The sequence below is a fragment of the Delphinapterus leucas genome, chromosome 11, assembly GCF_059928025.1.
Source record: "Delphinapterus leucas isolate spDelLeu-1000000601 "Yukka" chromosome 11, BTC_Dleu_Yukka2, whole genome shotgun sequence".
Taxonomy (NCBI): Eukaryota; Metazoa; Chordata; class Mammalia; order Artiodactyla; family Monodontidae; genus Delphinapterus; species Delphinapterus leucas.
In genome coordinates, this window is record NC_143139.1 from 22,483,215 (window position 1) to 22,510,807 (window position 27,593).

At 39.8% G+C, this 27,593-nt stretch overlaps 1 protein-coding gene across 2 annotated transcripts in view; it reads left to right on the top strand.

Moving 5' to 3' along the window:
• Positions 1–14,665: 14,665 nt before the first annotated feature.
• The window catches only part of STK38L (serine/threonine kinase 38 like), a 79,812-nt gene continuing 66,884 nt past the window's right edge, over positions 14,666–27,593 (top strand). Inside the window, exon 1 of one of the 2 annotated variants that reach the window (XM_022577827.3) lies at positions 14,666–14,771. The gene's annotated coding sequence lies outside the window, so the exon portion shown is untranslated. The remainder of the gene's footprint in view (positions 14,772–27,593) is intronic. The other variant, XM_089920403.1, reaches the window with a different exon arrangement.

The window sequence follows — 27,593 nt, forward strand, 5'->3', positions numbered from 1 at the left end:
CAACAGAAACTTGAACTGTGCATCTGGGTGGGTTTTGCTGGCAGGCTGATTTCACCTCAGGAGCCAGACTTTACACGGATCCCTCAACTTCCTGAATGCAAAGGGAGACACTGGGGAAGCCTAATGCCCACACTGGCTGCACGTGGTTTTCTTTTAGGCAAGAATCCTCCATATTGCGGCTAATGGTAAGATTGCCAGATTTAACAAAAACAAAAAATAGTTTGACCTGGATGGCTTAGCTGGGTAGTTGCGTGTTTCTCACTTGAATTCTCTTATGCAGTTGCAGTCGGATTGTATCTAGGGCTGCAGCTGGGGCTGGATGTCTGGTGGCTTGATGATTTTCCATGTGTCATCTGATCCCCATGGCCTACTCTCTTTAGCAGGGTATCCTAGACCTCTTACCTGAGGGCTCAGAGCTCCAAGAGGGAGGACGCAGAAGCTGCTGAGCCTTCCTAATGCCTGAGTTCAGAAGCCCCAGAACATCACTTCCTCTGCATTCTATTGATGAAAGCAGTCTAGGCCCAGCCAGATTCAAGGGGAGAGATCAGAAGCTTTATTTGTTTGTGGGATCACAAACAAATAAAATATCTCTCTTGTCTGTCCTTCCTTTTCTTTTTTCAAGGCCACCCTCATGTTCTTGCCTTTTTGACTTGGACCAGTGCCCTGGCCTTTTAACTAATCTCTGTGTCTTCCCTTCCCTCATTCAACTAATGCATCCATTCCTTGCCACTAGACTAATCTCCCAGAAGAATTTCTTTGATTTCTATCACCTCCCAATTCAAACCTTTACTGCCTTCCTTTTGCCTAGAACACCAAGTTAAAAATCCTTACTCTGATGTTCAAGCCTCTTAAAACTTACTTTTCTAGCTTTATATTCTAAATTCTCCTTCCTGGGACTTCTAGTCCAGTCACTATTCTGTGAACACATTGTTCCTGCTTCCGCACATTTGTCCACATTGTTTTCCCTGTCTCTGAGTATCCAATCCTTTACTTTCTCCAAATCCTTTAAGATTCAGCCAGAAGATTTTTTTATTCACTGATGTACTCAGTCAGCCTTTCAAAAACCATTTCTTTTTGGCCTTTTATTTACCAAGCATCATGGCAGCTAGTGGAGATGTGATGGTGAATGAAATAAAGTTTCTACCTTTAAGGACATTGTTGCCTAGTGGCAGAAAAAGAGAAGAAAAGGCAGTTTAAAAGCCTCCATACTATGAGAGTGATACCATAAGAGGAACATATAACCCAGTCTTAGGTCATCAGGCCAGGGTTCCTGGAGAAGGTGAATCTAAGCTAAGACCTCACCTACTCTAGTCTAGGTCACAGTGATCTTGCGGTCTCCTCCAAGTTTACTGTCCTTATCATTCATTTGACTTTTACTTATGTGGAGCTTTGTACTATTGTACTGAACACAAGGCCTTTTTAAACTTTTAATCATAGCTCCCTAAAATAAGGTCAATCTTCTTAATGACAGAAGGCTAATCTTATCATACCCTTCCTCCCAATTAAGAACAATGTCTTACCCATTGTCCAGTTAGCACCTGTGTGTTTAGAAGAACTACTTTTCAGCAGACTATTTATTTACCCTTGCCTGAAAGCTTTTCTTTCTCCAAGTCTTTTCTTCAAGAAATATTTACTGAACATTCATTATATATCCATAATCAGTGCAGATGCTCGGAATGTTGCAAATGCTGCGGTAAAATGTGAACAGGATACAACGGTGTAAATGAGGGAATGTTTTCTTCTTCGTATGCTTTCTTCTTGTTCCATTTATTTTTCATTTTTAAGGGATAGTTACGTGAATTAATTACAGGTAATTTAATTGCTATACACAGTAGCCATACCCATGGCTATACACATGGCTGTTTTCTTCATTTTAGTCACCTTTTTAACCTCGTCTTTCCTTATATGTAAAATATGAATAAACTGAAAGTCTATACAGTACCAGTTTGTAGTGGGGTGATGTTGACGCTGATGACGGTGATGACGATGCTAGCTAGGGTCAAGACCCAGTGTTACCGTAGGAAGCCATCGTTAACATACTTCTTGGTTCTATTTTGCCAAAGTCTGTTATTCCTCACAACCTCTCAGAGTTCTATTGATGCGTTTTTTGATTTTATGTTTTTCCTAGTCAACCTTCCTATTATGAAGCTTCAAGCCCCTTAAAACTTTAATAACTTCTGTTTCTCAGTGCTATGAATTTTAAGATTGGGCTCACAAGAGGCAAGAAGCAATATGAAATTCTGTTTTTTACCACTATTTATATAGTCAGTTCCTCAAAAAAATGTCAACATAAAATATTTGGTGGAGAAGGCAAAAGCCCATGTAAGTTGACCCAGGTCTCACTTCTTTAATAGAACAAAATGAGAGTTTAAATTTATGGGACCACAAGGCCAGTCCATAATTTATTAACTAGCGGGGTCTCTGACTTTTATAGTCAATTTTCATTCATTTACCTTGAAAAAAAGCAAAAGTTTTACTTAGAGTGACCAATGGTTCTGCTTTGCCTAATATCGAGGGAGTTCCTTGGACACAAGATTTTCACTGCTGGAACCAAGAAAGTCCCTGGCAAACTGGGATGAGTTGGTTATCATATTTATATAGATATAAATAAAGGGCGTTAGGTCTATGTGATAAACATTGTTTTCCATTAATTTTATATCCCATATAGGCATCTAAATATATATATACATTTATATGTATATGTATGTATATATGCACCCATCTATCTATCGCCTTTTAATTTTTCTTTAGTTGAATCAGCTTTGAAGTGAGGAGAATAATATGCAGTGTGCTCACAGGAGTGTTTGATTGTTTAAGTAATACCTGTAAATTGCTTTGGGATCCTTTGATGAAAGCACTAAGTAACTGTAAAGCTTTGTAACAACATTAATCTTATTTTATTCAGAGGGACTCAGCAGGATTCAAAGCACCTTACTGATTGAGCTTAGAGGGATTCTTTTACCATTATTTACATACTATAATTCCCATGGAGGTTCACTAACAATATTTACATAATATGGAACTAGTTCACAACAAATTGTTCTTTTAAAAACTATCAAAGAAGGAAGGTAAATGATACAGGGCCTTTGGACCTAAGGAACATAGGCAGGAAGGAGGTAGTTGCACCAATCTAAAATAAATAAAGCCACCTGGCTTTTGTAAAAAAAACTATAAGAAAGGGCCCTTTTAGAAAATAGGATCTATTCTTCTCATATGCATTCTAGGTAAATGTATTTCTGTGAGATGTAATTAGTCCTAGTTACTGAAAATGTCATGTTCTCCATTGACAGATACAGTAGTTTTTCCCAGGGCAAAATTGGGACTATTTGAGATAAAAATAAATGGTATTGTTCAAATGGAACATTTTACCATTTTATGCTTAAATATTCCTGTGTGTATTTCTTAGGAGAAAGAGATTCTATTATATAACCACAGAATGATTATCAAAATCAGAAATTTACATTGACTTTATCTAATTTACCGACCTTAATATATTTTCGTCAGCTGTCCCAATAATGGCCTTTACGGTAAATAATGCAATTCTGGTCAAGGATCTAATTGGGGATTAAATGTTGCATTTAGCCGTCTTATTTCTTTAGTTTTTAAAAATCTGGAACAATTTCTCAGTCCGCCTTTTTTTATGACATTTATATTTTGAAGAGCATAGGCCATTTATTTTGTATAATATCTCTGACTTTTTGTTTGATGTTCTTCATGATTAATTTGAGGGTAAGCAGGGTAAGACAGACGTGATGTGACCTCAGTAAATCATATCAGAAGGCAAAGTAGAACATTTTTAAAGAGCAGTATTTTACTGGTACATGCAATAAACAGGCCTAGGACCAAGGATCAAGGCCAGGACTCCAGGGGGGCTGGTAGTGGATGCTGTGGGGTACCATCAAACCCACAGCTGCTGGGAGCCCTGGCTTCTGACAGCCCAGAGACACGTCCCTCTTCAGTTATTCCCTCAGCCAAGAGGCTGCCTCTCCCACATTCAACAGCTGGCTGCAGTTGGGGTACAAAGGCCTGGCTACTTGTCTCAACTGGGACAACTCGGAAAAGTCATCACCACTCCAGAGCTCCCTGCAGGTTAGGCTGAGGCCTCCTTTTCACCTGCATCTGAGTTCAACTTCTTCCTCTGCCTCATCCTACTGTCTTCTCTCACTCACCTGAGTTGTTCCAGAGACCACTCCCCAGTAAATCTCTTGCATGTTAATCTGAGAGTTTTAGGGTCTTTTCCCCAGGAAACCTGACCTATGACTGGGCCATTTTACATATGTGAGTGAGTCTTTTCATAATCATTTCAAACATTAAAACAGGCTCATTTTAAACATATTAAAACCATTAAAATAGTCTGCATATTAATCCTCTTAACAAGAATTTTACTCCAGTGATATTCTACCATAGACTGTTGTAGTCAGAGAACATGCGTGCTAAGAAGTCAACGAGAGACTGTCTCTGTTGCTCAGGATAGAGCTTGATCCTTAGCTTTTTATGGCCAGAAATTTAACTTTGTCAGAGGTGATAAAACTCAGAGAAACTAATACGGAGTAATGGTAATCTAACTCAGAAAAGAACATGTAGCAGTTTATAATGAGAAATGTAATTGCCTAGCAAACCAAAAACTTCTATTGGTTAATTGGCACACCCTTAATTTATAAGAAAATCTAAATGAGAAGCCAAGTCAGAAATTTACATGATGACTAAGATGATTTCTCTGATGTTCATTTATCTGATTTATCATATCTGATCATATTTGCACTCTTCAGCCCTGGTAGGACACACCTACAAGTAGACCAGACATTTATTTCTGCTTACCGTGGCATTCTTGCCCCAAACTGTTTACAATATACAATTTAATATTGATACTTATGAGACCAGTTCTCTATACGAGCATCAGAGTACTTTTCAAATGCCTATTTGACACATCACCCCTCTGCCTAAAACCCTTTAATAGCTTCCAGTTGCTATTAAGTGAAGATAAATCTCCTTAACCTTGTCCACAAGGCCCCGTGTGGCCGAATGAGAAAAAAGATCAATTTTTTGAAAGTCCTATTTGGGTTACTTACTCCGGGAAACCAAGTCAGCATAAAATGCATGAGGCCAACCCTCTGAAAACAACCTGACTCACAGAAGGGTTGGAAAGCATAGCAGAAAGAGAGGCAGGTCCAGTAACTTCTCCCCTACAATCCCTGTCTTCAGATTTATAAAATTATCTGGCAAAGAGAAATTATCAACACAGCAACAACCAACACTACCCCAGACCGTACTTGAATCCTCTTTGTTTAAACAAGCCACAGGTTTTGTCACTTACTTCCTTACACTGTCTTGTTCCCAACCTTAGCTCCAGAGCTGAAAGGAAGAAGAGGTATTCTGATGGAGTTCCTATGCGGTGGTGGTCAGTTCATGTACCTTATCTAATTTAGTTCTCACAACTCTATTAGATGGAGGGAGGGGGTCCTCCTTATTCATTCTCTGAGTCTCCACTGTTATAAAATTGTTTGAGGGAATCATCAAAACATGAAAATAATTACTAACCAACTGACCAATTACAAAATGAGTCTCCATACAAATTCCCCTTCTGCTGAACATTAGGGTTTATCTCTAATATCATGCCAAGGTCTTACTCTCTCTCTTTTTTTTTTTAACCATTAAAAAAAATTGAAGTATAGTTAATTTACATGTGTTAGATTCAGGTGTACAGTGAAGTGATTCAGATATATATATATATATATATATATATATATATATAATATATTTGTATATATTCATATATATGTATATATTCTTTTTCAGATTATTTTCCATAATAGGTTATTACAAGATATTGAATATAGTTCCCTGTGCTATACAGTAGGTCCTTGTTGGTTATCTATTTTATGTATAGTAGTGTGTATCTGCTAATCCTAAACTCCTAATTTACCTCTCCCCTCCCCCCGCTATCCCCTTTGGTAGCCATAAGTTTATTTTCTATGACTGTAAGTCTCTCTTTCTCTGTTAACATTAAAAGTCTGGACAAAGCCTACTGTGAACAGCATGTGGGGAAATGGGGATTTTCTTGTACTGCTTGCTGGTAACAGCGGAAATTAGTGCAACCTCTGGATGGTAGTTTGGCAATCGGTGTGGGAAAAATAAAATGTGCATTCTCTTTGACCCACTTCTAGGAATTCACCCTAAAGTCGACACTCTCTAGTAGGAAGAGATAACTGAGAAGGAAGTTCAATTGTTTTAACTGTTTTCACAAAGTGGAAACTGTTACAAACAATGGTTTAAAATAGAAAAATGTGAACATCAAAAGATCTCAGAAAACATTTTTTTTAAGAGCAGTCCTCTATATGATTGTGATGTGATTCAGCCTTTGTTCAGTCTAAGTACTGCATGGCTACAACTGCAACCTGAAATTTCTTTCCAATTACTTTTATTTTGGTAAAATACATATAACATAAATCTTCTTCCATAGTTTCTATAAAATACTGGCCCTCGGACTTCCCTGGTGGCACAGTGGTTGGGAATCCGCCTGCCAATGCAGGGGACACCTGTTCGATCCCTGGTCCGGGAAGATCCCACATGCCATGGAGCAACTAAGCCTGTGTGCCACAACTACTGAGCCTGCGCTCTACAGCCCGCCAACCACAACTGCTGAGCCCGCGTGCCTAGAGCCCGTGCTCCACAACAAGACAAGCCACCACAGTGAGAAGCCTGCGCACCGCAACGAAGAGTAGCTCCCCACTCGACGCAACTAGAGAAAGCCTGCGTGCAGCAACGAAGACCCAATGCAACCAAAAAAAAAAAAAAATACTGGCCCTCCCTCTGATATTTACTTTTTTTTTTTTTTCCGGTAACAATTATCCTCTGATAATGAGAACATCCTACATTTTCCATATTATGGATGAGTAGATTGAGGTTTAGAGAGTTTAAATGCCCAAGGCCACAACACTAAGGACTCAGCCCTTAGTCCAAATGTGGACCTCAGATGTGGTCCTCCCTCCATTGCACAGTGTGACACATTTGGGACCCTCTGTCGTGCCTGACTGTTTGATTAGTCCTGTCCTCCATCTCTGAGCACAGGCCGTTTACTTCAAACCGTGGAAAAGAGATCTGATTGTTGCCCCTATGTCCGACTGTCCCTCCAGGCTCAGACTATAGAACTATAGAAACATCTACTAGCACTCGGGCAACTACAGGGGTATGAGTTACAGATATGCTCCATCTGGCCTGTTCCTCCATTCCCAGGAATTTCAACATCTAGAAAATAAAAATAAAAAATAAAGAAAGTAGATTGAAAGTAGAATGTAGTAGTTGAGGAGTAGCAGCTGTACTTAGAGTCACTGAATAACATGGCTGTAAGAAAAGGAAAGAGTCCCCACCCCAGCAGATGGGAGTTGTAAAAAAGAAACCCCCTCTAAACCCTCTTAGTTTATAGATTTTCTGAGACCTGACATCATCTCTAAAGAGTTCATTATAAAAACTTAAATAGATTTTGAAGCAGAGTCATAATCACTTATAAAGAGATCAACTTAAAAAAATATATTCTATATAAATGGGCTAATAAGTTATAGAAGAAGAACCAAATAAAGTATAGGACCTCTGGTGCAGATCCCAAAACCAAATAGGTTATTTATTTATTTATAATAAATAATGATAATTAAAATAAATAATAATAATTAAAATAAATAAATAATATTTAAAATAAATGAATAAAAAACTGGAGAGTAGCTGCATTTTAAAGGTATAATAATTTTAAGTACTAGAATCACAGAATATGAATAGACACTCTACAACAAAGTGACTATAATAACGTCCTAGAATGTATTCAAATTATTTTAGCTTTCTTCAGCTGCCTACATTAAACATGAATGGGTTTTTTAATAAGTTGAATTCTACTATTGTGATGAAAAACAGTCTTTGGGGCGGGGTATTCTTTTTCTTACTTGAGGAAATAAAATTTTTAGGACTCAATCCTAAAATTAGGAATGAGAAAGGCAGTGAGATTTAAAGGAAAAAAACCCCCACCTTTTAGTTTTAAAAAGAAGGCCTTTTAAAAACTTAATATTACGCAATGTTAGTGAATTTCTAATGTCAATGAACGTCACTTTTAGGAGACTAAAAACACCAAGAAGAAATTTACTTTCTTCTGTTTTAATTTGCTATTCTAAAATTTTAAACCATTCAAATATAGCATATATTATCACAAAATATTATATAGTGTCTTGCATTTTTCTTTTGTAAAGAGCTTAACTATCAGTTTTTCTTTAAGAAGTAGAGAAAGGGAATAATGTACCATCTAGCATTCGGACAGTGTTTTTCACATATACAATATGTGGTGGTCATTAGTACTATTGCCAAATATTCCTGGTTTTTGCTCCTTCCTGGAATATTAAAAGATTGTACCTCCTGGCTTTCTTTTATTTGTATGGGGCCATCCAACCACTTCTGGCCAATGAATGGGTTGTGAGCAAAAGTCTCTACTTGAGACTCTCTAATCTTTTTTTTTTTTGCGATACGTGGGCCTCTCACTGCTGTGGCCTCTCCCGTTGCGGGGCGCAGGCTCAGCGGCCATGGCTCACGGGTCCAGCCGCCCCGCGGCACGCGGGATCCTCCCAGACCGGGGCACGAACCTGCACCTGCGCCCCCCGCATCGGCAGGCGGACTCCCAACCACTGCGCCACCAGGGAAGCCCGAGACTCTCCAATCTTGTCTTTGCCTTCTGGCATGAAGATCAGCAATGTGCAAGATGATATCTGCTCCATTGGTCTGGAACCCTGAGTGACCCTGATGAGCAAGCACTATTGCTGACCTGCAAAGGACATAAAACACTAGCAATAAATAAGTCCTCAACATTTTAAGCCACTAAAATTCTGTGATTGTTATCACAGCATCACTTATCCTTATCTTACTTATGCACTGTATTTCCTATTTCACAGATAGAAAATCCACTGTATCTCTGTTAGTATCAGGAATCTGTAAAAATTTATAGAGTAGACAAGAATCAAAGCAAGAAAGGTCTGACAGGGACTTTCTCTCTTCATGGATGTAAACAGCACCAAAAATCTTCTGCAGATGCAGAGAATCCATTTAATTTGCAGCTGACAAAAGTAAAAGGGTTTCATTCTGAAACATGCGTTTTTGTTATATCACTAATTATTAGTATTAGTGATGATAATAATAATAATAGCTACCTTGAATTGAGTGTGAATATATTCTGAGTCCTATACTAGGTGTTTATTTATATTATCTCATTTAATTTCATTTAATCCTAAGAGGTAGCTATTTTTCAAACTGAGATCTTTCTATCTTCAGTGTTCTTTCCATTATGACAATGATGTTGTATGGTTCACAGAGTCCTTTCATCAAAAAAGATTTCATCTTTGCAGGACCTATCATGTTGATATTCTCCCATCTTACAAATGAGGAAATAAGACTTCACAGAACTTTTTTGATCTGTGCAAGGTCGTACAGTAGTAAAAGAACCAGGTCTTTGGAATACAAATCCTGTGTGGTTATTTGTTACACTTTGCAGAGCAATAAATATAATGCAAAGAGATAGTTAGACATAATATATTTTCACCTTTCCTTAATGCTTTTCTTCAGGTTTCTGGTTTACAAAGGTGCTTTTAACTTTGGAGGATTTATAGCCTAAACCTGGAATGCTTTACACCCTAGGTGATAAATAGTTTGCACTTTAGTCAAGCCAGTTAAAAATTAAAACATGAATCAATTAGAAGTCATTGTTTCCAGGTTTATAAAGTGTTCTGCAGAAGGCAGTCTGGTGAGAGTTCTGAATGGATTGTCATGTGTTTGATTAAATGGTCCAATGAAAGTCCCCTGAAGCTTGTAGAGAAGAACCTTTATTTTCAAACAAACAAACTCAGTTGCATTTAGCCTGTCTGGGCAAGAGCCCCTTTGAAAGTCTTGGCTATGAGAAAAGGAGCCAGGGGTCAAGCACTCTTCATGTCAAACTGGAAAGGTCCATTCAACTTTCTTTGTATCCCATCAACTTTCTATTTGTCCACAATAAAAAAATTAATGGTTTTCCATCGGACAGTCTTCCAAGAGAACTGAAAAGCACCTATTCTCTCTCTCCTCAAAAATTAATTGGCATAACATTATAGATCATTAACTTTTTTCCATAATCACAACATTGAACGTTTTTATTTTACTGTTTTTCTTTTTAGTCTTTAAATATAGATGTGGAATGTGTATATTATGAATACATAGATATATTATTTTTCAAATAATTTGTATACCAAAGCTATTACACTGTTGGTAACGTGCTTTAGAAGAACTCGCAAACCTAACAGTATATTCTGAACATCTTTCTATGTCATTAACCATTTATCTACATACGATTTTTAACACACATATGCTATTACACTGTATGGATCCACCATAATTTATTACACCAATCCCTATCTTTAGATATTTAGATTAGTTTCAACTTTTTACAGTTATGGATAAATAATGCTGAGATAAACATCTTTGTATGTGACTTTCTGTCCATATCTCTGCATGTTTGCAGTTGTAGTATTCTTAATCCCATTTAAAGGATGGGGATTATCATAATAATAGTACTCGAGGCTAACATTCATCGAGCATATTGTAAACAGGTAAGTACTTCAAACTAGTTTCCCTGTCTCCAAATTCCGTTTTGTACTTTTGCTCAGTAGTACTTCTTTTATCTACTGTTAGGAATCTGGGTTGCCGGCTTTGCCACTTGCTATTGGGTGATCTTAGGTAAGTCACTACAGCTCTTTGAGCCTCAGTTTCATCACCTATAAACTGGTGACAATAATACCTAACTCACTGGCTTATTGTAAAGATTAAATGAGACAGTACAAGCAAAGAGCACAATGCTTGGCACACAGAAAGAACTCAGTAAATATTAGCTACTCTTCTTGGTCTATCCATGGAGCTAATCAGGAATTAGCATTGCTCATACTCACACAGCTTGTCTTGATAGCCTCTCTCTTTTTAATTATAATTTTGTAATGCTTAAAAAAACTCCATATCTGCAGTTACATCTCTATTAACAGTCTTGCTAGTTGTGTCTCCCCCCACCCCCTTCCCCCCGGCCACTGCTCACCTCCAATTAGTCTTGCCAAAGTTTTTCCTATTTCTTTCAGTTTTCAAAGAATCATCTTATTTGTCAATTTCAGACTTGTTTATAACTCCCTGTTACATTAATTTCTGCCTTTATATTTCAGAACTGTATTTGAACTTGTTAATCATAACAGAATTTATGTCCATTTGAAAAATAGAGTTATATATGGGAGTGATTATGTATTTGATCTATAATGCTTGGTACACATAAGGGCCAGGACATCTGGAAGGGATCCTGCTCTAATCTTTATATCCTTCTATTTTCTTTGGATTTATTTTGTTTCCTTTTTCAGGTTTCCTGAATTGAGAGCTTGGTTCATTTGTTTTTACATTTTTGTGTTTTCTGTTAAATGCATTTAAAGCAGTAAGTTGTTCTCTAAAAGCTGCTTTGACCATATCCCACAGTTGCAAAGCTGCATATATACGAAAGCAACTTTTCTATGTTTCTGTGTTTTCTATATGGAAGAGTTTTATTGATAGTTTCCTTCTGTTATCGTTTATTACCATCATTTGGCATTCTTTGGTTATTTACTATGTGGTAGGCCTAGAGGAGTAAAAGTAATACTAAATTGCACACACTGAAAACAAAAATCAGATGAATTCTGGGTGCTGAAGAGATTTTCATCATGATTTTTCTCTCTCTCTGGCCTACAATTTTAGCTTGTCTACCTACACTTAGCATAGATTTGGAGAAGAGGGAACAAGGGAAAGGGGATAAAAATTCATATTCAACTGTAGGTTAATACAGTTTGCAATGGCCATGGTTACCTGGGTTTATTTAATTCCAATTGATAATAAGACAGTTGATAATAAGAGTTTTGGAAAGCCCTAGCAAAAAATCTATTATCTAGACTAAGTGTTCTTAATCTGGGTCTGTAATAATATATATGCATAAATGTATTTTTCACTAAGCCCTACCTAGTTGAAAATTAGCATTTCTTTCATTATGAAGGTAGTCAGCAAACCACAGTAATATTAGCAACCAGTGACTTTGCCCCTGATAGAACTCATACATATTTTCTACCACATTAAAGTTGGTGCAGATATCTCAAAATATTGTTTATGTGCATCATTACTGCAAAATTACTGTAGGTATTGATCTTGTAATTTAATGCATTAATAAAGAAGCAAGTATATAACTATTAGTTATCTATGGCTGTATAATAAATTAACTGTCACCCCAAATTCGTGGCTTAAAAAACAAATACATATTATTTCACAGTGTCTGTGGGCCAGGAATCTGGCAAGGCTTAGCTGGGTCTGTTGGCTCAGGGTCCTTCACCAGGCTCAGTCAAGGTGTCAGCTGGGGCTGCAGTCATCTCGAGGTTCCACTGGGACAGAGTCTGCTTCCAGGCTCACTCATGTGGTTGTGGGCAGGATTCAGTTCCTCATGGGTTGTTGGACTGGGTGCCTCAATTCCTCAGTGGCGGTTGACTGGAGACCTTGCTCTGTTCTGTAACACGTGGGCCTCTCCATAAGACAGGGCACAGCCTGACAGCAGGCTTTCATCAGAGTGAGTAAGAAGTGGAGCAAGAGAAGATGAACTAGATGGAAGCCAGAGTCTTTTGTAACCTAATCATGGAAGTAACACCCCATCACTTTTGCCAGATTCTCTTTTTCAAAACCAAGTCACAGGGACTTCCCTGGTGGTCCAGTGGTGAACACTTCGTCTTCCAATGCAGGGGATGCAGGTTAGATCCCTGGTCGGGCAGCTAAGATCCCACTTGCCTCGCAGCCAAAAAGCCAAAACATAAAACAGAAGCAATATTGTAACAAATTCAATAAAGACAAATGGTCCACGTCAGAAAAACTTAAAAACAAACAAAAAAACCCAAACCAAGTCACTAGGTTCAGCCCACACTCAAGAGGAGGGGATTGCGCAAGACAGAAATACCAGAAGGTGAGGATTATTGGGAATCATCTTAGAAGCTGCCTACTACAGAACTATATCAAAACCTCATTTTTTACTATTTTAATAATTGTGTATTAATATAATCAATTTCCTTTATAGCCCTAGGTAGTTTATTTTATGCCTTTAAAAACACTGTTCTGAAAAAGGGTCCATAGATTTCACCAAACTTCCAAAAGAGCAGTTGGATCTAATTTGATTCAGTTCAGGTACCTTCAACAACCAGGGGGAATTTATTTGGAATGGCCTCAATTAAGAAACTAAAAGTCGAAGCTTTAGCCTGCCTCATGTTATCCTAGTCTGACACCCTAGACAAGTCCCTATTACTCTAGCTCCATGAAAATAGCACGGCGCATTTGAAAACATAAATTTGCTATATAATACTCCATAAACTGTTCTTAATCCTACCCACTTGAAGTAGTATGTGCATGGTGGAGGGAGAGAGGTGTACAGGCCTCTGTCGAGCATGTTTGATCACAATTAAACCTCATGCTCGCATATGGCAATTGTCATTTGAGCCTCAAAATGACCATATGATATAGAATGAACTGATTTCCCCAAGAATACACTAATTACCAGACTACATAGTGCTTTTTCTGCTATCAAGCTATGCATGAAAAAGCACAGAGTGAAAAAAAAAAATAGAAGTGATGTTAAGATTCTTCCCTAAGTCTTTCATACATGTCACCTGCTCTTGGTGAAACTTAAAGATAATGATTGGCATCTCTGAATTATATTTTCTGCAAGCACAGTACTAGCTTTGTATACTGTCTTAACAGACTACAAGTAAATGGTATTTAATAAAATCTCCACTATTCAGATAGAAGATAATTTGTCAACAATAATTGGGAACTATTCTCTTGTTTGGCTTGCCCAATAAAAACTCAAACGCATCATTTTCCCAAAGCCATCCTTTCTGAGTCATGCTACAGGCAGGTGATTTTCCTCTTAGTTCTCTGATCCTAAATAAGCAGCCCAGTATTGTCAGTTATTTTAGATTTTCCAAGATAACCCAAGCAAGTTTTTCATGAATACCGCGGAGTTACTTTGGTAGCTCGTCCAAATGTGAATCCCTCTCTAGTCTCTACAGTTGAGTCATGATGAAAAGGAAAAGGATCAAGGAAGCTGGGTGGCTTCTAGACTCCACAGCTACTACCTAGGCAACTAGGTCAGTCAATCCATTTTTGTTGATCACATTTTCCTACTCTGCTCTACAGTTATGTTCCAAAAAAATAATTGAAATGATCTCTAAACCCCTTTCCTCCTCTAACATTCACATTGCATTGTGAAGCATCAAGAAAAACTCTGGCGACATTTAGGACACGTGACTAATGTGGCAACACACTGGGCCACTCTCAAGAGTGGCCTGAACTAGCTTTGAGCAGAGAAGAGGGAAGTGAGGTGAGGCTGATGAGGGAGGGAAACGGTGACTCTTCAAACAGCCCCTCCAGTGTCAGTCACGAATTCACTAGGTGCAGGTGGGAGGGGCGGTAGGGGTGCTGGCTGCGTTGACGACAGAAGGCTACTTCCGCCTATGGTGCGTATGACGTCAGGACCGAGCCAGACCGGCCCAGCCACCTAGAAGCGGAGCAGGGAGGCCTCGCGAGAGTTCAGGGAGGCCGCTCCGAGATTCCGGCGCGGCGGCGGGTCCCACCTCTCGGGGGCGGGACGAGGGCGGAGCGGGCAGAAGGGAGCGGACTGGCGGCGGGTCGGTTGCGGCCCGTGCGGAGGCTGAGCCGGCCGCTGGAGCGACCGGAGGCAGGTGAGTGCGCGGATGCGGCGCTCCGCGGCGGAGGGGGCTGGGGCGCTCGGCTCGCCGCGCCGGCCCCAACTCTGAGAGCGGGAGCGGTAGACGATCTTAGGTGTCTTTGGCTGTCCAGGGAAAGCCGGGCTAATTTCGGGGCTGGAAATGTCTCCGGTGAAGCTCCGGCGACGGCCTTGGCCCTCTTGTTTCCCGGGGTGGTACTGGCACCGGGTGCCCGGAGAGGTGGCCTCGAGCCCCGGGAGGCATCTTTGTCCTTCCCTGCTCCTTTCGCCTTCCACTCCTCGGCCCCCGAGCACCATGCTCCCGGTCCCTGCCTGGGCTTCATAAACAATAACAAATGTCGCGGATCCTGTCCTGTATCCCCCGCTCTCCCTTCCCTTGCCCTCAGCCGATGCCACCGAGGGGAAGGATTCTGGGCATGGCTCTTAGATTGTGGGGGCTGTTTGTGTACCATTCCTAAAAACTGATGCGTCAGATTGCTAAACATTTCTCAGATAGACACAGTAAAGCTGCCCAGCTCCCAGAAGACACGGAGTGTTCAAAACCGGTCTCAAAATCCGTCCCTACCACTGGAACCCTAGACCCTTCTTTTCAACATCATTTTCTCCCACTCCCTTTTTTCACATTTACTATCGGGGGCAAATGAGTGGTTGTTTGGTATGGGAATAGGGAAGGTTGTGCCCGATTGAGGAGGAGACGTTTCACCTTTAAAAAGTTGTCAGGTTGATAGCAAAAGAACAAACTTTATTTTCAAAACCAGTGGACTCCCGTTTACTGATACTTTTGTTTCGTGGGACCACTTTTCAGACTGTAAATTTGGAGGAAAGACATAAAAAAAAAAAAATGGGGAGGGGGGCTGGGAGAGCTGGTGGTGCTGGGAGTAGTGGCTTCTCCAAAAAGTGTGATGCTGTTGTTATTCACTTGATAAAATGCAAAACCAGCGCTCCTGTCTATTTCATGCAACTTGTGATAAGTTTTGATAGAAGCCGATTGCTCGGAGAAGGTGGCCTGAGTATTAGCTTTATTACTACTAAAGTCTGAGGAAACAACTTACAAGTGTTTTAATTATGCCTCCTAGCTATAAGAAGGGAGTGAGACTTAGTCTTTTGGGGGGTGTGAGTGGGTTGGGGGCTTAAACTTGTCAGGTCTCCCTACTTAAAGGCAGGGTTTATTGTGGTTTAAGCCCAGTTTTGCTTACTGAGGGCAGGTTTTTGAAAGTTCTTTGTCTCAATCATAAATGTATATAAGATACTGGAAACCTCTTTGTGTTTGTGTAGCCTTTCTTTGTATGCCTCAGGATATATAAAACAATTAAGTTTATTATACTCTCTACCCAGTAGCTGAGAGGTATTGTATGTGAATTGGCCATTCTTGTGACTATTTGAGGGGAGAGAAATTAGTCCAAAATAGGATGTTAAATTATGATGACATTTGTTCATTGCACAGGTACGTCAAAGTACCTTTATGTAAAAAAGTCCTAATCTCAAAGGAGGTACAATGGATAAAAATTTTTTTTTTTGGTTTGATCTTTGGTTTGGTTTTAGCTTTGTGGTGTTCTCCTTGTTAAGATGGCTGATAACATTCCCCATTTGGTTGGGTTATGTTTAGAATGAGAAACAAATTGGGTGTAGTTTGTGTAATCCTTTGAAAGGCCGTGCCACTGGGGAATGAAAAAATTAGACTTAGAAAACCCACATTAAATGAGTGCAATTCTTCTTTAGCCTTTTGTTTTTGAGTTTGTTTTAAAATAAATCAAAGAGTAGAGGCCAGGAATATTTGTGCAACTGAGAAGGTGTCCTCAGCAGTTTTTATGCCAGAAAAAAATTAATTTCAATAGGTAAGACGCTATAAAAACAAAGGAAGAATTGTACTTTGTAGAAAGCGGTAACAAAGCAAGAGACTCAATTCAGCCATTTGTTTTCAGAAAAGTTCTGTCCTCTCAAAGTAAGGGCAACATCATTATGTTAGCGAAGTAGGATAACACTTTAGAAAGTGTTTTCCCAGTGATCTGGGATAAGTTGGAAGCTTTTTTGTATGTGTGTGGCACTTTTTTGTGAGAGAAAAGAGGGCACAAATCAAAGCCAGAAAGATTGGCATCTCAAAGTAATGTTAAAATCAGCAGATGGTCAAGTTATGATTAAGTAGACTTGACATATGCAGAAATTATGCTACTGTATTTTTATATTAAAAGCACCATAGACTTTTTGAATGAAAAAATGAGAATAAGCTTTTAAAGCATAAGAAATTTTTAAAAATTAATTTAAAAACATAACCTTGGTCATTAGTTATAAAAATATTAAGTGAATCCTTCTTCCCCCCCACTCCAACCTCTCAAATGTTTGTTTAAGTCTTAAGAGAACATTTAGCAAGGTATGCCCAGTACTTAAGTGTGCTGATTATGTAAAGCTCCTTTCTCCACGTAAAGGTCTGCTAATTGACAGGATATTGTTGTTCAGAACGTTTAGAGAGAGGAAACTGAAGGGCAGCAATGAACAGTATTTGCTGTCCTGTACACTCAGATGAACTGTGGTCTCTGTCTCCAACCTCATGGGAGGGAAATATACCCAATAACTATAGTACACAATGCATTTTGTGGAGAAGCCAAGGAGGGAGGGGTTAAATTCTACTAGACCAATTAAGGAAGGCTTTCAGTAGAGAAAGGCATTTGTGTAGATGATTTGGATGAGCTCGTCATATAAGTCATCATAAGCAAACACTTCATATAGTGCTGCTTGCCTCTAAACCCTTACAGTACTAACCTACCTGGGTTTAATCCTTACAGCAACTATATGGAGTAGGTGTTTTTATTCCCATTTTGCAGACAGGGTAACTGAGGTACCTAGAAAATGGTAAAACAAGGATTCCAACCCAGGCATTCTGGCTTATACTTGCATCCCTGTGCTTAACCACTCTACTTATTTTATCTCCCGCTTTTGTTTTTTTTTGTTTGTTCGTTTTTTTGTTTTTTTTGCGGTACGCGGGCCTCTCACTGTTGTGGCCTCTCCCGTTGCGGAGCACAGGCTCCGGACGCGCAGGCTCAGCGGCCATGGCTCACGGGCCCAGCTGCTCCGCGGCACGTGGGATCCTCCTGGAGCGGGGCACGAACCCTTGTCCCCTGCATCGGCAGGCGGACTCCCAACCACTGCGCCACCAGGGAAGCCCTATCTCCCGCTTTTGATGGCTTTTCTCAGGTCTGTAGTTTCAAAGACTTGATTTGGAAAAATACATTATTCTGGCACCTAAATTTAGGGATCTGTTTTCTAGAAGGAGCTCCAAGATAGCAAAAACCCAGGTAAATAACTTATTTTTGGCATGTTAGATATTTAATCTCTTTTTGGAAGTTGCTCTTGGTGCAGATTGAATGTAATCATTGAGTGGGACTTTTGATAAATTTGACTTATTACCTAGAAGCAATACCCATAAGGATTTATAAGTGAGAAGTTATAACTATATTAGCTCCTTTGCCTAGTGGAATGTTTGAATCATTGTATATTTGGCTTGTGATTTTTTTAAACCACTTGGCACTGGGTATTTTTTGGATTGAATTGTGAAGTTGGAATTTAGTTAATGATTGACTGTCATTCTCAGCCCTTTCAGTTTTTATTTCCAGAAACAGCTAAATTTATAATGCCTGAATCGGTGTTTTGAATAGAGTGTTGTACATGCTTAAAATGAGAGAAGTTCAGTCACCGATACTTTATGTTAGGGCAACTTTGAAAGCTCTCTGGGATTGTGAAATAAAAGGTGCTATAGAATTGCACTGGGCCCAGTATAGGCCTACACAGTAAATGCTTCTTTTTTGAATGAATGGTCCAACTGATCTTATTTATGAAGTTTCAGGAATGGTTCGCATTTGTTATTGGTTATCTAGGTATTGAAATCACAGTAAACTCAATTGGATTTAAATGTTAGGGAAAAAAAGTATGTCTAGGCAGTGGTAGGGGTACTTGCCTGTCCTTACCCGTCTAGCAAGATGGAGACCTTTGTCAGTGCACTGATCGACCATACTCATAGTTTTAAGTAGAGCTCCAGAGGCACAGTCTCTGAATGAATATAAGTGTTCTCTCCTTATGTGAGTGTGGTAGATTCTAGAAAACCCTGATGACTGTAAAACCTAATGGGAAAAGTGGCAGAACAATAACCAGGATTTAAAGCCCATGTATTTATATTATTACAATAAGACAAAAATGGCAAAACAAATTTAAGAAATTTTTTCCACACAGCTTGAATTAGCAGTGCTGGCATATTATTTCCATTTACCACCCCCTGATTAATAAAATTTTCAGCATCTTCAGCCCATAATTTCAGGGAGATGCTTTTAAGTCCACTATGCTTTGTTGTAAAAAGTTCCACATTCCTTTAAGTACGGGTTTTGTTTTGAAAGGTTATTCTCAGTATAAAGGAGTGTGAGTTGGGCAAACTCAAAGAGAAATCAGACACATACTCTCACCTCCTTGCTGATAGAAATTTTGGGGGCATCTTTTCCCATCATAGGCTAGTTTTTTGGTTTTTTTGTTTGTTTGTTTGTTTTTCGTACGCGGACCTCTCACTGTTGTGGCCTCTCCCGTTGCGGAGCACAGGCTCCGGACGCGCAGGCTCAGTGGCCATGGCTCACGGGCCCAGCCGCTCCGCGGCATGTGGGATCTTCCCGGACCGGGGCACGAACCCGTGTCCCCTGCATCGGCAGGCGGACTCTCAACCACTGCGCCACCAGGGAAGCCCCATAGGCTAGTTTTGTCTCCATTGAAAGTCCACTGAGACAGGTAGCCTCCCTGAGACCTTAGCAGGTACAGGTCAGATAGTGAGCCGACCATTCAGGTTGATGTTGTGTAAATTCAGAAAGGCCTCGAACTTTGGCAATTTGTCTGTGGCTTACGATAGTAGTACTTGTACTGTGCTCAACTTTTAAATTCTTAAACAAGCTCCTTGTCTTCCCCTGAAGTAACACCAGACCAGCTGACAACCCAAATTGGTGCTGATTCTCTGGGCACACATATGGAAGATTTCCTGTCTTCCTTGTCTTTTGCTGATTCTTATTGATTCCACGGGTGTGTAAGTCACTGAGCCCATGTGCAAAAGCAGCATCCATTCCTCTTTCACCTTTTACAGTTATTTGCTACCTCTACATCAGCCTCAGGAGGGGATTCTATTCCTCTTCTTCCTAATTTTGGGGCACTTTTACTGCTTTTGCAATTACCAAATATGATGGAGTTAATAATGGTTAACACCTGAAAATCAACCGCAGATACAACCACTTCCCCAGAATAAAGAACAAGATGGCAGAAACTTAAATGACTCTGCATGATGCTAATACCATCTATTTTGGGCAAGCAGAGTTGCTGTGTCTTTGCTATGGAGCTTCGCTTTCATTCTGTCTATGAATATTTAGAAAGTCGAAAGTTCGGAATCAGAGACGCCTCTGTACACATCAATAAGCACCTTTGATTTTTCTTGGTCTTGTTCTTCTGTACAGTCAACGCTCTTCAGCTTTTATGACTCGGAGATTTTGGCTATGCTTCTCTAGATCCTTCTGCCGTCCTGGAGGCACAGGAAGTAATTTGTGCATTTAATATGAAAAACGCTCTGTGTAATCTGTATTTCTCACACACTGTCTCCTAACAGTGGTATGTAGACTTAGCTCTCTGTATATCATCTTCCCCACTGACATGTTCTTGGCTCCTTTTTCTTTCTGAATGTCACCAGTTAGGGTGCAGGTCTAGTAATAATTTTTTTTTTTTTCGGTATGCGGGCCTCTCACTGTTGTGGCCTCTCCCGTTGCAGAGCACAGGCTCCGGATGCGCAGGCTCAGCAGCCATGGCTCACGGGCCCAGCTGCTCCTCAGCATGTGGGATCTTCCTGGACCAGGGCACGAACCCGTGTCCCCTGCATTGGCAGGCGGACTCTCAACCACTGCGCCACCAGGGAAGCCCCTAGTAATAATTTTATCAACAACAGTAATCATTTACTTAACACTTACCATGCACCAGATATAGTGCTAAATACTCTATATAAATATTATCCCATTTAATCCCCACAGCAGCCCTCTGAGTTATTATCTCTACTACTTACAAACAAGGAAACTGAAGCCTAGTGGGGTGAAGGGACCAGGGCCTCATGAGTAGATAGTTAAGTGGCAGAGTTAGAAACTGATTCCTAAGAGCCAGGTTTGCTTTCTCTTATATTGCTTTATTTTATTACAAAAACTTCTCCTTTGCTATTTAATTTACCTCCTTCTTCTAGTCCCACCTGAATTTTCTTTCTTCCCTGTCCTCCCTCCTTTTTTAGGAGTTATTTACATTTTTGATGTAGAGCATAAATTCTCTTGCGAAAAGTATACAGAAATATTTCAGCTCTCTTCTGATTTCCTATAGAGGGGGATTTACTCTTGGAGAGAGCTTATTGTAAGAATAATACTAACACCTTACATTCGTATTGTTCTTTAGAGTTTTATAAAGCATTTTTACACATTTTCTCGCTTAATCCTCAAAGCAAACTTAAATTCGGGTCTTTAGATTAAAAGCTGCTACAGGTAGTTTGCTAAGGCTTCTATAAAGTTAGTTGATGAGACAGTTCTTGCCATAAGCAGTTTTAATGTTGAAATAAATGATATGATCAAATGTTCTGACTTCATTCAAGCCAAATGGGAGCAGATATATATCATTGTAGCCCAGCGTTTTCTTAAAAGGTCTTATAGTTTTGAGCTCTGAACTTCTTTTTTGGTCAAAATTGAGAAGTTGGAGCTTTAGTTCTGCATTTTAAATCATAAAATGTTTTAAATTCTCAATTCTTGTGATTCAGGTGAATGATAGTTAAATTGCTGTCTACCTCATCCTGCACACAACTGTTGGATTTAACTAGAACAATTATGATGAAGGAATGGGGTGGAGGGAGGACAGATATTTTTTCAAAAGTGAAATTAGGACTTCCCTGGTGGCACAGTGGTGGTTAAGAATCCGCCTGCCAATGCAGGGCGCAGGGGTTCGAGCCCTGGTCCAGGAAGATCCCACATGCTGTGGAGCAACTAAGCCCGTGTGCCACAACTACTGAGCCTGCGCTCTAGAGCCCGCAAACCACAGCTCCTGGAGCCCACAAGCTGCAGCTACTGAGGCCCGTGTGCCTAGAGCCTGTGCTCCGCAACAAGAGAAGCCACTGCAAAGAGAAGCCACCGCAATGAGGCCGCGCACCGCAACGAAGAGTAGACCCCGCTCACCGCAACTAGAGAAAGCCCACGTGCAGCAACGAAACCCAAGGCAGCCAAAAAATACAATACAATACAATACAATACAATACAGTACAATACAATACAATAAAATGTTAGCTTAAAAAGAAAAGTGAAATTAAAGAATTGGGGATCCTAACAAGGGCTTGATGGGGTATCTTACAGTAGCACTGTTGTAGGAAATTGGTTATAAATTTTAAAGAATGGATAAGCTGCAAGTATTCACCTCTGGAAAGTTGTGTTATTTGAGAGATCAGAGAGCTTATTTAATGAACCATTTTTGAAATATTATCTTGTGCCAGTATCTTATTTTATTAAATTTAGTTTTTATTCAGTTGTGGACATTTTTACTTAGCTGAGCATTTGTCCATTGACTTGCCCCCATTATGGAAATACCACACCATGTTTGTCCTTCTTAATTTTTCTGTATTTGCCAGCAGGGGCTAATTGTCTGGTTTTGAAGACTAGGGAGTTGCCTTTTGTTGTCTTTTTACAATAGAGATCCATTTCATTTGGACACATCTTTCAAATCTGGTTGAGAATATTCTCCATATGTCCACTATTACCTCGCCAAACAGAATAGACTCTCTATTTTTGTGGCTAGAGTGGAAAAATTTCAGTCTTGAATTGTATGTATTTGACCCACTGATAGTCTTAATACTGGCAAATCCTAAATTAATCACAGACTCAATATTTTAGTGAGGTTAATCATCACACTTCAACATTTATCAACTATTTTCTGGGCACTGTATTAGGTACCATGGCAAAATAGAGACAAGTAAAATGTATTGCCCTTCTATTTAGAAAGTTTCAATCCAGTAAGAGACAAAATGTATGGGTACAGATAACTGTAATTCAAGCAGAAAGTGATAAGCAAGTAACAGGGCCCTGTGGGAGCAGAGGAAGGAGAGATTGCTTCTGGCTGGAGAGATTAGGAAGGCTTCTTATATAAAGTGAAATAGGAATTGACCATTTATGAGTGAAGGACATGCTAGGCAGAGGGATTAGCATGAGTTGGTAACATCCGTACAACACCTGATAAATTATATGTTAATTATTTACTTCTCTGCCCTATTGGACTTGAGCCCATTCAGTTTAGGGAACAGGTGTTTTTTCAGCTTTTCATTCTCTGCATCATCAACTGCTCAACCTGGTATATTTAATTAAAGTATTATCAATACTTGAGTAATGTTACAGAGGCAAGAGTATACAGAACGGATTCAAGGGAAGAGGGGCCGGAAATGGGAAGACCAATGAAGAGACTAATTTAAATAATCTAGGAGATAGATAATGAAGTTCTAAACCATGTGGGATTGGAAAGGAGAGACTTGGATGGATGGGTGATGCCCCTTCATGTTGAGACCTAGGGAGTTCTTGGACTCTGTGAATTACCTATGAGGTACGTGTCGAGTACCAGGAAATGCAGTGATGAAAAGACATGGTGCGCACTCAGAAAGCAGGCAGGCACCTGCAGGGCTGCTTAGAGGTTTAGAAATAATTGCAGTGTCGTGTAGCTGCTGTAATGAAGGAGCACTCAGGGGAGCACCTAAGGAAAGGGAGCACCTATCTGGGAGAATCAAAGAAGGTTTCCAGGGAGGTGGTAGTGTTTGAGCTTAGACTTGAAGGGTGAGTAGGAGTTTTTCAGGCCAAAAAGCAGCAGGAAAACATTATAGCATAGAATGTAAGAGGCTGTTGAGGGATTATTTTAGTGTTGGGGCAAGAGGCTGGATAAGATAAACGAACTTGTCCTAATAAAATAACTTTATTTTTGCTGTGTTTTTCTATATTTATTTTATTCAGCTTTAGCACTCTGAGCTTTTGTAAGGAAGTGTTTCTGTTGCCTCTTACAGCCTCGTGGAAGCACCTCTGCTGTGTTTCGCACTCAGCCTGCTGCCAGGGATAAATGTCTCTTGCTTCCATTTTGTGAAATTAAATAGAAAAGGTAATGACACCATTAGCCAGAGAGATAGAGGAGAAGAAATCCACTAAAACCTTTTTCTTTGATGAGTGCCCGTGGCAAGTAGGGTTGACGTATAAGGAGAATGCAGCATCAGAGCATGGCTTCAGGAGCACGTGACTTGAGGGAGAGGGGATTGTGGTAGGAACATAATTATTTACCTTTCCCATCAAGTTTTATGGCGCCCTAAAAGTTTCCCAGAATTGTAATATCTAGTGCTAAAGTCCTTTTATTCTGGATATAGCCTTTTTTTTTTTTAATCTTCTCTATGCTAGCGCTTATTATATTGTAATTACTTAGCATGACTCTAAACTTCAAATGGTATCAGCCATTGTCTCTAGTTTGCCCTGCTTCCACCTTTTTTGGTCATTTAGAAACCTGCATCTGCAAGTCATGATTCTGAGTCTCGACGTTAGACTGCCAGAGCTAAAAAGCACTCAAGGTTTCTTTTCACAAAGGTTTACTTTCTGCAGCCATTTGTTTTTTCTGTCCTGTGAGTTGGGCCACTGACACAGAATATAGTTAAATTGTTTTCTAAGGACAACTGAAAAGTTCATTGTAGACCTCAGTTAGGTGTATATCAGTTGCATTTCTGGCGGGGGGGGGTGGCGGTGTTGACAGCTGTGTTAGCTTTAGTGCCATTAGTGGTAATAAAATCTATGGCCACTACCAGGAGGAAAGCGAAAGGCAGGACAGGGGAAGAAAACGAAGGCTTGCCAAGGGGCGGGAGAGGCATCTTCGGGGGGCGGGAGAAAAGGGGCATATGGTTGACGGAGGTCAAGCACCTCTAACACCCATTCCAGGTGCCACTTGGTGGGGCCAGTGCCATATTTTAAGGTTAAGTTGAGCCGCAAGTAGTGTTGTCTAAAAATACCCTGGGTGTATTGTGCCAAAAATGACAGTTTGTTTTCATCAAACATTTCTGGATTTAAGTTTAAAAACTTGTTTATGTACCTGTGTCTCTCTGTTTTTAGAATTGAGCAGAAATGGAAAGAGAAACCAACACACTTTAAATATTAGTGAAAGTTATAGCTACCTGTCTGAAATGTTAAGACTTAAAACCATAGATTATGTATAGTCCCAGTCAGGTACAAGGTGACAGAAAGGGAAAGGAAGAATAAGTAGGCACATGTGTTTGGATAAAACTGCATCCTGATACCAGCCATATAACTGGACGCATAGAGCGGAAAGTAGGATAAGAAATTAGCTCTAGAGCCTGTGTTTTCCTTTCTAGGTCAACACAGGTCCTCCTTCCCTTTATGAAAACATTATCAAATAAGAAACTTGTTCTTCAAAATGTTTTTTCATCATTGGACAAACAAAGCCAAAGAATAAAAATAGGTATGATTTTAGTTTTTCTGTTAACAGTGATAAAAAGTTTTCTCAGATTGTAAGAAATACTGGATTGAATTAAAGTCTTTGACTCAGAGTTGAAAGATGCTGTAGAGTTGAAAGATGCTGTAGAGGTCAAATAGTCCAGTTCTCTACTGTGAATTCCCTCTAATCCCTGGTAAGTGGGTGTTTAGTCTTTGCCTAAAGATTTCAGTTCCTCGCCTAAAGATAAGAAACTTAACAGATCACAGCATTGCTGACTTTCATTCTCTTCAGTGGTTGGTGTTCTCCAGCCTTCTGTCTCCAATCCTCTTCTCACTCCACACACTCTGGGGTCTGGATGATCTCATAAGCTCCGATATCTTCTTCATTGACAACCCTGTGATGATGACTTCCAAATCAGACCCTTTTCTGAGCTTGAGACTCCATGGTCCATCTCTTTCCTAGATATCACCACCTGGGTGTTTTCCGCAAGAGTCAATGTTATCTTCTCCTTTCCCAGAGTCTTTCTCATGCTTCTTACCTCCTCCAATGCATGATGTTATTCTCTCTTTGGTTGCCCCAGCCATAAACCTGGAAATCATCCTTGATTCCTCTTCTTGTTTATCCCTCACATCCAGTTATTTATTAAGTCCTCCTTACTACCTCTTGAATTCTATCCATCTCGGCCCTTTTTCAGTGTCAGTATCTTCACGTGGACTCCAAATTACTAAAATAGCCATCTCTCTGCTACCAGTCTTGCTGTCTTCCGTTTTCTATGTGGCTGCCAAAAGGATTCTCCTAAAATGTAAATCTGATTATGTAACTCCTACAGTTAAAATTTCCAATGATTCCCCATCGCCACCTCCAGATTCCTTAACATGGCATGCGAGCCTGAATCCCTTTAAGAAGTGGTGCCCTTTTGCTTTTCTAGCCTTATCTTTCATTACTCCCTCTACACACCTCTGCAGCTGTACTGAACCTCTAGCATTCTCTGACCTTGGGTCTTACATGCTACTTTCTGGAATGCCCTCTCCCATACTCTTCTGGGTAACTCCTGTGCTTTCTTTAGTACTCTGCTTAGGCATCTCCACTTTCAGGGATGCCTGCCTTGACCTCTCACCTCTTGTTCAGGGTTAGGTGCTCCTCCTTTGCTTTCCCACAGCATCTTGTGCATATCTCTCTCATGACACTTTTTATATCTTAAAACCCAATCATAGCTAACATTGTGAACATTTATCGTGTGCCAAAACTTACTGAGCTTTTTCTATGTGCCAGGCATGGAACAGTGTAAATTGCAAAGTTCTTCCTTATGCAGCTTTCAACTGGTTGTCATCACAGAATTAGAGATAATTTTGTATCACTGTAAGAGTGATGTTTGAGGACAGCTGTCTTATGCCTTCTCTGTTTCAGGCTAAGCGTGCTCATTTAATTTGTTCAAATATCATGGATTCCAGACTTCTTACCATCCTGGCCACTCTCCTCCATATGTGTTACATTTCATTAGTTTTCTCTCTTAAAATGTGTGGTTCAGTTTTAGATAAATTACAGTTGTCATAAAGAGAAGCAGAACTTCACAGGTGTGTAGTATCTGGATATATAGATTGTCATATTTAAGATATAGATCTCACTTTTCCACGTACATAGATGTGAATTTGTGTGTTTGTGTGTGTGTGTGTGTGTGTCCAGAAATACTCAGGATTCTAGAATTTACTTACATTTAGCAAGTGACCAGGAGACTGACATAGAAACAAAAATGTCAACTAATGAATTTGTTAATATCACCGTGAGTAGAACGGAAGCTTGCATCATTTGGCAGCGCACTGTCACCTCAGTAGAACAATCTACGTAGGAAGTGGTCATTCTAATCAAAATGGGTCATCCTCATGAGGAGTGTCACTAAGCCAGAATAGCTGATGGAGCCTCTCTTTTATAAGGATGCACCTGCCCAGCACTGCTCTGGATATGGTCAGCCATCTCCACCTCAGACAATGTTAGGGGAATGCAGGCAAAACCTTGCTTGTTAAACTCCTGCTTCCCCCCCACTAGATTAATGTAACTCTTAATGTAACTCTTAATTAATGTAACTCTTCTATTAACACAGTCTTTCCTTTAGCCAGAAGAAAAGCAATTGACAAGGTTTCAGCTTTCTTAATTCACATTCTAATCCTGCCTCCCAGAAAGTACACCCGGCTCACTTTTGATTGCATTGGGATATTCTCAAATATTTTCAATTACACATTTTCTTGGAATTACTATCTAATTGATTTGTTTCATGCTGTTATTACTCCCAGAGAGGACTTAATTTTCAAATTACGAGAACATTTTACTT